Source organism: Ambystoma mexicanum, chromosome 5q, assembly GCF_040938575.1.
Source record: "Ambystoma mexicanum isolate Mex_15411 chromosome 5q, UKY_AmexF1_1, whole genome shotgun sequence".
Lineage (NCBI taxonomy): Eukaryota > Metazoa > Chordata > Amphibia > Caudata > Ambystomatidae > Ambystoma > Ambystoma mexicanum.
In genome coordinates, this window is record NC_090933.1 from 556,106,926 (window position 1) to 556,122,541 (window position 15,616).

General features: G+C 42.7%; 1 protein-coding gene across 1 annotated transcript in view; it reads right to left on the reverse strand.

Moving 5' to 3' along the window:
• PCMTD1 (protein-L-isoaspartate (D-aspartate) O-methyltransferase domain containing 1) overlaps positions 1-15,616 on the reverse strand; it is an 869,695-nt gene that overhangs the window by 818,284 nt on the left and 35,795 nt on the right. The window lies entirely within an intron of this gene.

The window sequence follows — 15,616 nt, forward strand, 5'->3', positions numbered from 1 at the left end:
TCACTTGACACTTCAATTCTATGAATACACAAGGCACACCATTTCTTTATCGGCAAGAGACAAATATCACTACCACTGGCTAGTGGCGAGTGCAATTATTGCACCCTGCCAAGATAAGATCTTTGCTGTAGTGAAAGAGGTGAAATACAATTATATTGTGATCAACAAACGACTGAGACAGTCGAGCCAGCAGCACTTTACCAAACACTTGGCACAGAGTAACAGAAAAGACAGAACCTAATTGGAAGGTTCACAGCACCTTTCTAGCTATTATAAAACAGCAAGTGTTTGTGTAATTAACATTAAAAGGAATCCATACACCTTGTTTCTTTTTTAAAGCTCCACAGGAGGAAGATTGGGTCTGGGTGCCTCATCCTAGGTGCCTCATCTGACTTCTGAGAGTCAGAGCTGAAGGCTATTTCATTGTGGGTAACATGAATTAACAGCATTCTTGGTTCCTAGAATAATACAGAGACCAGTAATGGTCATTATGACCCAGGCGTTAACCATGGCGCTATTAGCGCCATGGTGGACGCCGGTATTTTAACGATTGCGCCATGGTGGATGGCCGAATTACTGACCAATTCCAAGGTTGGCGGGGCGGTAATTCCCCATTCCCATTTTTGCCCCCATAGGGCTCAATGGGAATGGGAAAGGCAGTAATTACGGTACCGCAAATTGCGGTACCGTAATTATCTCCAAGGTCCCTTTGCGGGTCCAATCCTTAACGGCTGGTCAAGACCAGCCGTTAAGGTAGGGACACGCAAAGGGACCTCGTAATTAGGCAGTAAGGGGTTAACGGCACCGCAACCTTTTACGGCGCCGTTAACCCCTTACCGCATGGGTCATAATGAGGCCCATAGTGTCCCTATAAGGAGCATACATATAACGGATGTAAACATACCAAAAACCCTTTGTGACATTATGGTCATGTGGGCTAACATTTACAACAGAGCCCATGGCTAGGTTTGGCAATCTTTTGTCACAACAGTTTCTTTTTAAAATTATACATTTTTGCCAAGAATTCTTCTTTTTTGTTTTCAACCAAGTCTTCAAATCTTTTTCTTATGGTCCTTGGTTCAAAATCCTTAATTCCCAGTCCTTGTGGTTGAAGTTAACAACTCTTACTTAGCAAGCTTACAATATCTGACTAAATAGACACAGTTCAAATGGACTTGCATTCTTTAGAAACATGTGGCCCTTCTACAGAAACCAGACAGTTAGAAGAATCCACTGCTAGATTTACAGAGTTTGGTGACCAAAGGAAGGTCTTCAACAAAGGGAGAAGATACACATAGATTTGCAGGATATCTATCAAGGGATTAAGACGAGACCAGACAATCCTCGGCTTGTTGGAAGATACAGTAGCCTCAACATTTGTATAAGCTCTACCATTTCTCACTTTCCTGGCGTATAATATACTAGTTTCCATAAGTAAAGGATTGTGGTTACTCTCCAGCTGTGTGACCACATGCAGCCTGGTCCGCGAAATCCAACATAGTAGATATAGAAAAATATAATCTATGAGGCTGGATCTTGTAGTAGCCCTAAAAGACGGCAGTGCCAGGATATTGCCAATAAATCTGCTATCAAATGCCTTTAATCTTGAATTAAGGGTGTTTTGGCATTCAGTCCTGGAATACCCCAGGTTTAATCTTCTTGCCATGGATGTTATTAAATGATCACTGGGGCTTGTTTTGAAAGTTAAAGTAACTAAATCAGAATAAGTGGGCCGCAATGCCCAGATCAGAGTGGTCTGGCATAGAACATTGGATAGATATCTGTTTTACCCAGTCAAACACACAATGATGTATTTAAACAAACCTGCAGTATCATGAAAAATGATTTTCATTTTCATTACAATCTGGTGAGTCAATAGGCATCTTGCTCATCTGGGTTGACGGTCAACTGAAACTCAACACAAGAGACCCTCACCTGGGTCTTCTTCTTAATACCTTCATGGCTGATTTTCAGAAGGGGTCATTATTCCGTTTGTGATGGGGCACAAAGAACCATGTTTCCTGAAAACATAAAACATGCACTCTTTGAGTGAATTCCTGCCAATCAATATGACAGACATTGCCCATCAAAGCAGCTACGCTCTAGGACAAAGAAAAGCCAGGTAGTCTGGAGCTACCACACCATGTGTACCATCATATATCAATGGTTTGATTGCTTGGTAATGGTGACTCGGGCAGGGGCTCAACCCATCAATCAAGTTTAATTAAGGACCCTAGTATGCAGTTAGGCCCAGCATTTCCCTTACACGCTCCATAACCTGTATTCAAGGAAAAAACACAAGGGCCCTCGTTCTGTTGCCCACAGACTCTTTGCTAATATGGTGACCTATGTGTATTCTCACTTTGCAAGCTTACAATCCCCGTCTAAACAGAAACCGATCAAATGTCCTTAAATTCTTTCATAAACCAGACAGTCATAAGGAATCTATGTGATCACTGTGCCGCCCGTTAACAGCGCAGACGAAAATGTCAACACCAATTACAGTACGGCACAGTGATCGGATAGATTACTGTGCCTGCAACCGTCGGCCTGCATTTCCCTTCCCAACCCCCCTAGCCCACTTACCTTTACGACAGCACACTTCTGTGCATGCAGTCTACACCATGCTATCCCTGCAGAGTCAGCTCCTCCCACTAACGTAGGTTAGAGCTGACGTTGCAGGGTGCTTTTCTTTCCTGTCCCCTGCTTACCAAAATGGTAAGCAAGGGAAACCCCCTGCAACCCCGGACTCCCGCAGTAAATCTCGCCCTCATTTTGTGCGCCCACAAAGTCGCAGTAACTGCAGGGGCGCACAAATGTTGGTGACATTTCAGCATGATTCCGTTATAAGTATCCACAGAGTGTTGTGGGAGTGTTCCTTGTGTCCATTTTGCTGCCAGTGCTGGAGCTTGCTGCAGTGTTTTTTTCTGTTCCATCAGTGGAGGAAGAGCGTAACAATAAAACCGAAACCCAGACGTGCAGCGTCGGAGTGTTGTGGGAGTGTTCCCTGTGTCCCGTGTGGACCGTGCGGGACAGTGGACGGCAGAGTACCAATGGATCTCAAGAGGTTGATGAGTCAGCCTCTACCACGGTCACAGCTGAAGCGCTGCAATTCTCCATCAACAAGGGCATCCAAAATGCTGATGCACACAGAAGCAAATGTACCAGAGTTAAGCCAAGTAAGTAAAAATGTAAGTGGAGATGTGAGGCGTGAGGAGAGGAGTGAGAGTGAAAGTGACATTGATGCCCCATTGTCGTTTCAAACCACTGTTGATTCAGCATGATATCGCTCGCAGCCCCCTCCACCCTCTCCTCCCTCCTGGCTCTGCCCCCATTTCTCCTGTTTCTCCTCCTTTCCCTCCCTGCCTGCTGACTTAGGACAAAAGAATGGAACCAACGAAGTGCATGACTGCAAGAGCGGGAGTAGTGAAAGTGCCCTCAGTGCAACCGGATTATGACTCCACTCAATGGTTATGGCAGACGTTAAGTGATCACACGCTGCCAGCTGGTAACCAAAGTTGTAACCAAAGTCGGGTGGAAAACTTGCCGCTAAAAACATTAGACGACAGAGATCTACGCATAATTCTTTCTTTATGAGTCCTTGCATGGAGGGCGAAGGAGCATGCCACTTTGACTGAAAACCATGCTAAATCGGACAGAGGGGAAAATAAAACACGGGAGGGAAGGATCTGCTGCTTCAGAGAGGAACAAAAGCAAAATGGAAGCAAATAGCATGGCGCTTCAGAGTTCAGCGACTCCCCTGGTGAGTGAGCTGCACAACGAGAATCAGGGCACAGTACAGATCCCGAATGTAAAGACCGGAGGGGGGGCTCTGCACTTCCAATCTCTATATGATAGAGGGGAGGCACAGAGAGCCCTGCCAAGATTCTCTATTTATGGTAACGTAGTCGAGCAATCAAGGCCTAGCTTCTCAGGAGGTGATGCAAGCTGGTTCTTAAGTACAGTGTAGTCCCCGAGCACCCACAAAGGAATGTCCACACACGATATCGGTTAAAACACAGTCTTTATATAATTAATATTTACGGTCATATACAGAATCACGATAACTCACTTTGTACTCCGAAAATCAACAATGGTAAATATGTACAATTCTAAAGTGGTACCACTAACGTTATTAGATCTTATTCAAGTGCATACGGTCAGAATGACACATAGATCCGAACAAAGAGGAAACCAGCAGTAGAGCGAGGAAGGAAAGCAAGATGGTTGAACAATAGGCAGAATACTGGTAACTACCGTTAAACACAGCTCTGTGTGGAGATCCCCCCCCCCCACCTGGGCAACCTGTAGAAGAAAGATACAAGCCCAGTCCATATATTGTTCACCCTTAGACTTCCCAAGAGTTCTGCAACCCCAAAGTACCTTGGTGTTGTAGCGTTCCACGTCGGGGAGATCGACAACCCTTCTCGAGTGTCCTCCCTTTCAGGCAGGAGTCACGGGTCGTCGAACGTCCGACAGAGAACAGGTCGAGCTACGACGGTGAAGTGGCCGCGTCGTTCCTAGCTGTGCTCGTTGACAGGGAAGCGTAAACGTCCTGCAAGGAAGAGGCGTGCGGGGCACCTCAGTGTTGATAGTTCTGGACTGCAAAGAGTTGAAGAACTGTGGCCCAGCAAGGGCGTCGAGTGATAGGCGTCTCTGTGGTCTTTGGGTGGCGGGAAACCCACCGGTGGATGCTCCTCGGCGCGTCGGGTGGCGGGAAACCCACCGGTGGATGCTCCTCTGCGCGTCAACGGTCAGGCCTTCTCCAGCAGGATACAGCGGTGATGATGCGGACGAGAGCGTCCTTGGATCAATTAAGTTTCTTAGGCAACGGGAGCACAGCGGCTCCAGTCGGCGACGGCGGTCGACGACAGTGACGGACAACAGTTCGGGCGCTTCTCCTTGGAGTTCCGCAGCAGTCCCCGTATCGGGTCAGCAGCCTGTCGAAGGTCTGTCTACCAGGAAGCTTAGGCAAAGATCAGCTCTGCACGATGGTCCCTCGTAGCTGGGGAAGAGTGCGCCTTACCAGGTCATCTCTGGGTCAGTTCTTGAAGCACAGCAGCTTTCAGATTGCGAAGGAGAGCAAGAGCAATTCTTCTCGTCCAGCAGGGCTCAAGGTTAAGCTTCACTCCAGTTACTCGTCGTAGTGGACTTCAGCTTCTGAGCATGAAAAATATAAAAACGAGATAATAACGAATCTTCTAAAAGACTCTTCAATAAACAATGGAGACGATAAAAGATTACTAGCCGAGGTTGAAAAGAAGCCTTCTTGGTACTAAAAAGAAACCAGATACCAAGAGATGAGCGGCCATCCGTGAATTCAGAAGTAGTGTGAGTGAGAAACGAAAGTCTAAGACTTAGCTCATTAACAACCAAGAACCCTACAAAGATCACAGAAAAGCAAGATCAGGAAATTGCTGGTGTAAGTGAGCGCCTCATAAGCACTGCAGTCGATCTACCATCCAATGCGGCTGTGTCGCCCTGCTTGGCTCGCGTGAACTGTCCAGAATCTTACAGGATAACGAAGCCACGAATTAGCCAAATTCACTTAATACTGAGCGAGTGGTGGACTTGGAGGAGGCTCGTCCTTCGACCTCGGCGAATGCAGAGGGAACGGGGATAAACCCTGTAAGTGTGCCCACTGAGGGGGGGGAATAGCAACAAAACAAGCAAATGAAACCTATGGAATTTATGAAAAGCAAAAAAGGAGACAATCAAATTCAAAGAACTGAACCCCCAGGGCATGCCAAAAGTAAAAGAAAAATATGAGAAATATGATAAAATCAAAGACAATTAATGCAAAAAATGCTTGTACATTCCTTAGAAATATTAAAGCATTAAATGTTAAAATTCAAACTGCTGACTGGAAAAATATAAAAGCTAATGGAACCAATGGAAAGATAATAGAACAAATAAATGATAAAACCAAGGAAACAAGTGAAAAAAGCAAAAATGTATTAGTGGAGACAACGGAAGAAGTAACGATGATGAAAGAACTAATAAGCCTCTCAACATATGATAGAACCGAAGAGGAAGATGACGAGCCTTGTGAGAACCATCAGAAGGGCAGAATCATCTTATGCTCAGACGCGGAAAATGAAATGGTCGCTACATTGCCACAGGAGCTGATGGAGCCCACCGATAAATGGAACAAACGAGTATGCTTCATTCAGTCTTCGCCCAAGGAGGTTGTTAACTCTAACCAAGAAGTGAGTATAATGACCCCAGAAAAGGGCGAGCCCGTCACAATTGAGGATCGAAGAAAAAGCATATCTAGAATGATTAAACCAACACAGAAATGTAATATGAAAGAAAGGCCGCAAGTTACGTTCGAAAATATGGACTCTGAGCAGAATTCGCTGACAGGTTGTGAGCCAAACCTGGGCAACAAAAGAAAGATAGAAAACAAACCCGATGAAGATGATGAGTGGAGAACAGACAAACCTCCCATAGTCCCAGCTAGTGAGAAGAAGACAAACAAAGACAAAAAAAAAAAAAGAAGGAGGACAGCTTTTGCCTGCTATTGGAAAGAAATAGACAACTAGAGGCGGTCTTATCTTGAATAGATGCAATGTCTTACAATTGTTCCATCATCTGCCAGCACTGGATTCAATCTTGTCCAATGACATCAAGACTGTGGAATTCATCTCAGGGTCCAGTTTTGATTAAGTGTTGATACACATTTACTCCAGAATCATCTGTGACATCATTTTAGATCGATCTTCTGAATTTTGGAATATTGGCTTCTACGTCAAAGAGATTGACATAAGAGACACTCTCCTGAACAACCATAGCCAATCAAATCTTGTGGAAAAAATAAAAGTACGGAGATGTATACAATAAAGACAGAACAAAGGAAATATGAGCGAAAAAGAGAAAACGTTAATACATCGGTTGAAAGAGAGGAAAACGAGTTAGAAGAAGAAAAGAACTTATCGGTAGGAATCATAAGTCCAAAAAAAGTAATAAAAAAAATATTCCAAAGTAATAATCACGCTACAGAGAGCAACGTTACTCTCAAAGAAAATACAACCAAAAGCAAAACAGATGAAAACTGGAGTTGGTTGGCAGAAGCCCTGAGCACTAAGAAGGCCAGCTAACGTGAACAAAAGTGTGCAGAACAAATTAAGTAGATGGGCTCCAGGAGCACCCGTGGCTTTACCCATGTGCTTGACAAATCAAACAAAATTCTTGAATCGCTGGATATCATGTGCTTGCAGGAAACATGGTTAGCATAAATACCATGTATAGATGGATACGAGCTTGCCCTAAACCCTGCTATCACTGGAAGCAAAGGACGACCAATGTCCGGTTTAATCACTATGGTTAAACGTGAAAGTGGACTTAGAATGTTAAGGAAAAGTAATCCCACAGCATATATTAAACATACCACTGTTGAATTAGGAGCGAATTTGGCAGAAAATTCCATGAAAATACACATTGTGAACGTCTATTGGCAACATCAAGCTGCAGGAAAGATGACATTTGTCGATGAAATATGTAATTTTCTGGATAACGTTACATTCATCCAGCCCAATGCCCATATTATCTTGTGTGAAGATCTTAACATCGAAATAGTAAGAAAGGAAATATCCCACAAGTGCAGAGGCGCTAAAAATTAGATGGAAAGCACCTTAAAAACAACATGGATGGAAGGATGGAAGTTAGAAGCATAATATTATTGAACGAAAACACACATGGAGACATACCACCAAATGTAACTTGGGAAAGAGGACAGCAAAGTTCAATATTGGGCTTGTCTTCTTATCAGCAAATATGACGAAAAATATCTAGGGACTTAAGGTGGTCAGGACACAACAAAGTGACCACAACTTAGTGAACATTTTCTTTACAGGTGAAACGGCTATCCCGGCAAAAATTTGGAAACAATCGTTAAAACTAAAACCTGGGTGTAACCGACTGAGATTGGACAGTAGGAAAATCAGAACCTTGACAAAGGCTTTGCATGACAAAGATAGGGAGCATGCAAGCGATACGGTAGAATATGTCTCTCTTCTTCAAATATACAAAGACCGAAATAAGGGCAATAAAAAGTCAAATGTGAGGAAACATGTATACGATCCAGAAGTCGTGGCTAAAAAACGAGAACTACGTAAAAGGTTCAGAGGTATCACAAAGAATCATTTGCCAAATCAAGAGGTAGAAAAAAGGAAAAAGAAAATGCAATACAAAAAGTGGCTTACGTGGCACAAAAGAGCCATGGAACAACAAGATGCTGAAAACATGCTACAGAGCCTAGCACAGAAACTCCAGAGACTTTTGGGCCCTGATTAATGAAATGGAAATCCCACAAAACACAAGCCAGTGCAATATGGTGGCTGAAGAGCAGTGCACCGTACACTACACAGTCTTATTCCAGAAGCAAGGTATATTTCCTGATCCTGGACTCGCAACACTAATTCACTGGGACATCGGGATTACAAGAGAGTTGTACATATTTTAACAACATTAAGAGGCTAAGTTCATCTCGAGCCCCTGGCCCTGACGGCCTCACAAATCATATGTTAAAAAAAGATCTGCACGAATGGGCAGATTTCTTCTACAAACTGTTAAATATACTTAAAAAGGCAGAATACCGTGCTCATGGAAACGCGCAATAATTGTGCCAATTTTCAAAATGGGCTCAAGAGCAGACCCTAAAAATTATCGTCCCATAGCATTGCTTGATGCGGTAGGTAAAATCTTTGTCACTCAACTATTAGCCCAACTAACATCATGGATCAAATCTGTGGGAGCCGTTGATCCCTGCCAGACGGGCTTCGTTAAAGGTGTGGGATGCAGTATTAACCTCCTCATTTTAAAACTATTAAAAATGGAAGCAATTAGAAAGGGGATACCCATCTATGTTGCTTTCATAGACCTGGCTTCCACCTTCGATGGGGTTGATCGAGAGATGCTTTGGACGAAAATGGCAAACAGAGGATGTCCAGCCAGTTTAATTGGCGCAATTAAAGAGCTGTATTCCGAAACTCAGATTCAAATACATCTAGACAGAAATGGGCCATTGACATCGCCAATAAACACCTCTCGAGGTGTGACACAGGGGTGTCCGCTGGGATCAACCCTCTTCAACTTATTAGCAGATGTGGGCCTAACCCTGGAAGAAACAAAATCATTCCTGCCTAAAATCAACGGAAAGCAAATTAATTGGATGATCTATGTGTATGATAGTGTGCTTCTAGATTCAACACCTATCGGCCTACATAGGAAGCTGGCAGCGTTGAAAAAATACATCTATTCTAACGGCCTAGAAATTAACGTTCAAAAGACAGAGATCCTAATTCTAAAAAACTTACAAGGATCTAAAAAAAGAAGAGAAAAGTTCCAATGGAAGTTGGGAAAGGACAGTTTGAAATGGGTATCACAAACATCATACTTAGGAATAATGATGAATTCAAATATCACTGATATGCCAATGACAAGAACAATTGTATCAAAGTGCAAAAAACTGGCTGCCCAGCGGGCGACGATACATAAAACATGGCAAATACACGCTAAAGCCAGTGGTAAACATTTATAGAAATAAAGTTATCCCGGCACTTGTTCATGGAGCGGAAAACCTTTTTGGCTGCCCGTATACTCTCTGGACGCAGTGTGAATATTTATTTTGGAAGATAATTCTACAACTGCCAAGGGGCTTTCCTACAGCCTGCATGAGGTATGAGATCAGTCTGACCTCCATTAATGCAAGAGTGGTGTGGAATACGTTGACGCTCTATAGAAAGGTGGCAGGAGTGGATAGCTTGCTGCAATTTAAGATCTTAAACAATCCGGCTGAGCATGGGTCCGAACACACTCTTGATTATGTGGAGGCAAAATTGCGAAACACTTCTCACACATTTGAATACAGACACGGTTGCAAAATCCAGATGCAGTAATAAAAAAATAAAAATAAATAAATAAAAAAAAGCTACAACAACTTGATTAGATTGAAACAATCGATTTGAGAGCGCAACACAAGCGAATGAAGAACGCTGAATGGGAAGAAAAACGCTAGCTAAGTACATGGAGCAATTTCCCTGTAAGAGGCGAAGAACAATGTTTCTAAGTTTCAGATTACATTTATTCAGAACCAAAAGAAATATGAAACATGAGAAAAGAAAATTAAGATAAAGATTGATTATGTAGATTCTCTAACAATACAGAGGAGTCCCTGAAACATCTTGACCTGTTTCGTCCAGAATTGAGAAAAGCAAGAACTAAACACATGAGGTTGGAAATTGCCAAAAATCCATCGCTAACAGGAGAAGAATGGTGGACAAGAATGCACAATGGAGAGAACAACAAGTTGACGTATGCTTTGGCTTTCTATCTTGATGAACTGAATAAGAGTTTGATGAATCAAGACCCTCCATAGTGGCCAATGGCAGTGAATTGGCCATAGATCCCTATTGTATACCATCTAAAATAGAAAATGGCCCTGCCGTGAAACTTAGATCAACCTGAAGAGACATATACGTGCCTTTATGTTGTCAATTGACAAGAGGAGACTGCTGGCTTTCGCCCTCACAACAAACTTGTATTTCAACCCCTCATGTGCATGCTGTCCGTGTCTGGGTCTTCTTTTCTCTCGTTGTTTCTTTTATGTTCTTACGTTTCCTTGATTCATTGCTACCAAATTGGCACTCATGGTCATTCAACTAGTGATCATAAAGACAAAGATACTTTGAGGTTTAACTGTCATAGATGAAAGTATGTAATTCAGTGCATTTGATGACAAGTTTTCATTTCCTTTTTTTTTTTTAAGTTTGTAATAAAATAAAATAAAACATCTTTTTTTTAAAAAAAGTATCCACTGGTAGATTTTCTGAGTTTGGTGACCAAAAGTAGGCTTTCAACAAAGGGAGAAGATCCTCATAGATTTGCAGTATATCTACCAAGGGCCATCTGTTGCCCACAGACTCTTTGCTAATATGGTGACCGATGTGTATTCTTAAAGTCAATTGAGAATGGGAACTGTATTCAACTGTACAGGGACAATCAAACAAGTAGTTGTGGAATAACATCAACCTGATGATATCTCATCCGAGTTGAACCCAACCAGTACAACACAAATGATATCATCCCGGATAATCAACAAGCAGACCTTTTTTTGCCACAGCCAATGAAACATTTATTTTTTGTAAATAATCTACTCACTCCCTGGTATCTTCAGCCAGCTCTCGAACCTGTCAAATACACACTGGTGCTCTCCCAACTACCCACTGAAGAACACCATCTAGCATGATCCAAGGAAACGTAACTGTTTGGTGGTTTTGCCAAATTGAAGAGCAGTACTGCCATCATTAGGCGGCTGCTTAGGGGCCTTGTGAGTGTTTAATTGTACTGCAGCAGGGGTTCTTTGATCCATAATAAACTATGGCAGAAGAAAATGTTGCATTTTGTTGCATATTTATCACATCTAGATTTTTGATTGTAATTTCTGTGCTGTCCATTCTTTCTGGGAACTGAGACACTGTCTGTGAGGCTCCTGAAATTGGATTGCTTAGGTTTGCATCGGCTGGGCCCACCCTCGTTATGCCAAGTGTGGGTTCCCAGGGCCTAGTGATAAGTGACGACCCATTGGACCTGGATATGGTGCTTAGCAGTAATCAGCCAATGGTTGATGTGAGACAGTTCAATAAATGCTTGCAGTTTTGCATGTTCATCTTTATTCAAATATAGCTGTGTGCACAGAAACCTTGTAAAATTCATTAGACAACAGCTATAGGCACAATCACAGCACTGTGATCCAGCAAAGTAGACGAAGGCTGGAAAGTACTATGCTTTCCACAAACAGTTGTTGTAGGGTTATACCACCCTGGTTTAGATGTGGTGTCAGTCATAATGATCAAGGATTATATTTGATTGTGAGTGCTCCGTCTGTGGTGTAGGTGAAAGTGCAAAAGCGCTTGGAGGGGATTATTCCAGCTTTGGCTCTAGTGTCATCGTCAGTTTTATCCAGAAGCAATAATAGTTCAAACTCAACCAAGATACTACCTTTTATAAACTGGACCTTTTGGACCCCAGTAAAATTGCATTGAGTTTGCCTCTCGTGGTCTGACAAATGCTAGTAATGTCTCACAGATAGACGTACAAGTATACACGGTCAAAGAAGGCAGACCATGCTCACCATTTTGGGGAGATCTCTGAGAAATAATTACAAGACATGTAATTCATGACTTCTGACTGCATTGGTGGTCGAATATAGTTCTGTAGTTACTGGTCCCACACTAAAATGTAAACCCATTATTTTTACTCACATCATAAATACTTCTCCCATCCAAAGAACAAGAACTGGAAATTCGCCGAAAATATTGTCTTTGCTAAACAGCAGAAAGAAAGATGATGTGACACGAAATGTTAATACGCAATGTCGGGGAATGTGATTCTAATGAACAACACTAACATAGATGGGATATCTAGAATAGCATGCAAAAATTGTGCTCGCCTACTTGCAATTTTGAGGTACCTTTGATAACTAGCAAAGGTGAATTATTTTAACACTCCGACTGTCAATATGCGCCAGTAAGGCTCCTCCATGTACACGCTTACTTTGGTCTTAAACAATAAGGAGGATTGCCACTGTAAGAATGGGCATGTGCTGGCTTTGCTCAATAAGGCCAGGAGGACTGCAGTGCCAGACTGCAGTGCCACACTGCAAGTAGCCCCCCATGCGTACATAACACATGCTCACACACAAACACAGGTGCTCACAGACAATGAAACCTTACTGTCAGGGATTAAAAGAGTTGTCACTTGGGGAGAATTTAGTTTGTCTTTTGCTAGATTCTTGTCAGGGTCTAGTGGATTTAAACAAATATATATATTTTATTAAAACACAGGTTTCTAACTGAATTAATTTTCATTATATTTTTCTTTCCATAGTTCCGATTTGAAGAGTTGAGTTGAAACATGGTTTTCATTTCAGTTTTCTTCAAATGTTTCAATTATAGGACTTTTGTTCCAAACAAATCATAGATATGAGCCTTATAGCACATGTTTCACTGTTTCTAACAGCCTCGTCAGGATGTTATGTGGTACTTACGGGTTGTATTTGTTTCATTACAAAATAGGATACAGAAAGAGTTATATAAGGCAACGGGGGGGGGGTGCATGTTCTTGAATAGGCTGCAATGCTACAGGTTCAAAAAGGGAAAAACTGAGATCAGTTTATATTTATAAACCTATACAAACCACATAAAAGAAGCTGGGGTAGGAGCAGAACAGATTCATAGTCATGGGGTTTGGAATTAAAACTCACTGATGAACTTTCCTAAAACATGCATTCATTAAGCAATGTATAAACAAATGTTTAAGCAAAACTTGTGAAAGAATAAAGAGTTGGTAACAGACCTCCAGATGGACTGTAAAGGTTAGATATGGTCATTGAGAGAATCCTGAAGGTGTCTCAACCGCTAGTCCCCGGGGAAATGTCATGCAGGTGGCCAGGACACAGCCATCACTTTTGGATCCAGTTCCTGGGGGTGGACCAGTGCGGGAGGATCACCTGAATGGTGGTCTTCAGGGAGTGGAAGTAGGACACTGAACGGTGAGACGCAGCATCCCCTTTCCTGTAACACCTTCACCCCATCCAACCCGGTAGGATACATAGGGTCTGAACCCCCCGCCCCCTTTTCCGACACAAACACTTTCTCACGGACAACTCACTGTGAGGGGAAAACGGACTAACACCCGAGCCATATACCTGACATGTCCCACTACAATGGTCAGGAAGGGTCAGGCAATTACTGATCATTACACAAACCTGACTTCCATCACACTTCGTCACACAGAGCACGAAAGCACACTGAGCAAGGCAAAGCAGATGAGGAAGCAGCATTTCCAAGATGGCAGTTTAATACAAGGTAGAAGACGGCAAGACCGAAGAGGATTGCAAAGAGGGAAATTCCCTTGACCGTTTCACTGACAAACCGCATCTTTCATGAAAGCTAAAGAATCCTGCATTGTGTGTCGGAGATACCGGGGCTGTCCCGCTTCGATGGTCAAGACAGGGAGAAGCGCTTGCTGTTGTGGTACTGTCCTTGGCTCCTACAACAAAGCAAAACCAGTGAAGTCAGCACTGCCAGTGAGTTGGGGAGACCGATTATGCCAAACCCTGTGCACATTGAACTGTCTTCGATACTTGATGTAAAATTGACATTGGTCCGAGCCCGGCTGAGGGAGACAAATTGTGTAGAAGGGATCTGAGCCCGCAGAGAGGGATCCGGAGTGAACTGCAAGTCACCCGAAAAGGAAGAACATACGAACATTGTGCAAAGTGAAAGGTGAAAGACAGACTGGAGCCAGGCAGAGGGAAGCCTGTAAGGAAGTTTATGCTAATAGGATCTCAGCCTGGTTGAGGGGGATCTGGGTTGGATAATGAATGTGAATACTTGTAAAGTCTAGAAGGGAAAAGAACTTGTTGGCGATGTGGTTGCATCAGGCCCTTAGTGAAGAGTCTTGATAAGCAAGGAGACTTACGCTCCGGAGGCCCCGATGATGATGAGTGAACTGTAACCTTGTGCTAACAAAGCCAGAGACTGTGCTATGCTCGAGTCAACCTCCTTATCCTGTGATAAAAACGTGGGGGAGGGAGGCCAACGGCCTGAAAACCTGACCTATCATTTTGAAGACTTCTTTCTTTTTCATAACCTTATTTCCCACACTATTTGTATTTAGAGGCAAGGATTGGCAATAGTTTTTTTTAGTATAGGCCCTTTTATTTTGACAAAGACACCACTAAGACTGCATTATTATTTGATGGTTGTAGCTGGCTGCCATCTGTATATTTAGGTTTAGATAAGCGTTTCTCACGCATTTTCTTGAAGTTCAATAAACACCCTTGAACTGTGGTCACTTGTGTTTATCTTACTGTTAATGCCATGCCTGCCTTTAATCGTGTTTAATCACGTTGGGAATGCACAATGATGCTGTCAGAGTTTAAAGAACAATGAACATCTAAGTATTTTAGTAAGTAAAATGTAATTCACTATATTAAAGGAGCATTTAAATCCTCAGCAAGTTATGGTAAGTTTGTCAGTCAGCAGCAATATATCTAGTAGTGCTGATCTATGTTTACAATTGAAGCAGACCAATAGTTAGATTTAATGGAGCGTATCAAAATACATTTGTAGTTGTTTAAAACGAAGCACCTTTTTACAAACCAAGAGCCAACACAGTCATAAAGGTAAAACAGGCACAGTTAAGAGATACACCTCCTCTGTCTTTTTTGTTAACATATGGGCCAAGGGAAGGTTATACTCTCAAGAGGGGTGTGAATGTGGTTCAGTAGCAACCCAAACCCTGGAGTAGAACAGTCCAAAATAAAGGAATGTCCAATCCAGTTTCGAGAAAACATTACAAAAAAGAAAAAAAAACACCCCTGTAGAAAGAACACAAAATTTGCAAAGATAGCATATACAGCACTCTGGCTAATGAGACAGGGGAGTCCTTTTCTTGTGTTCCTAAGCATGTGGGATGCCACAAATGCTTGGGTCCTTCAACACGGTGAGGTCTTGGGTACGGCTGTGGCTGGCAAAAACGCATGCCTTGTTCCAGCAGCCGGTTCACCCACAATGGTTCATGGGGATGGTTAGGGGACAGCGCTTGCCTT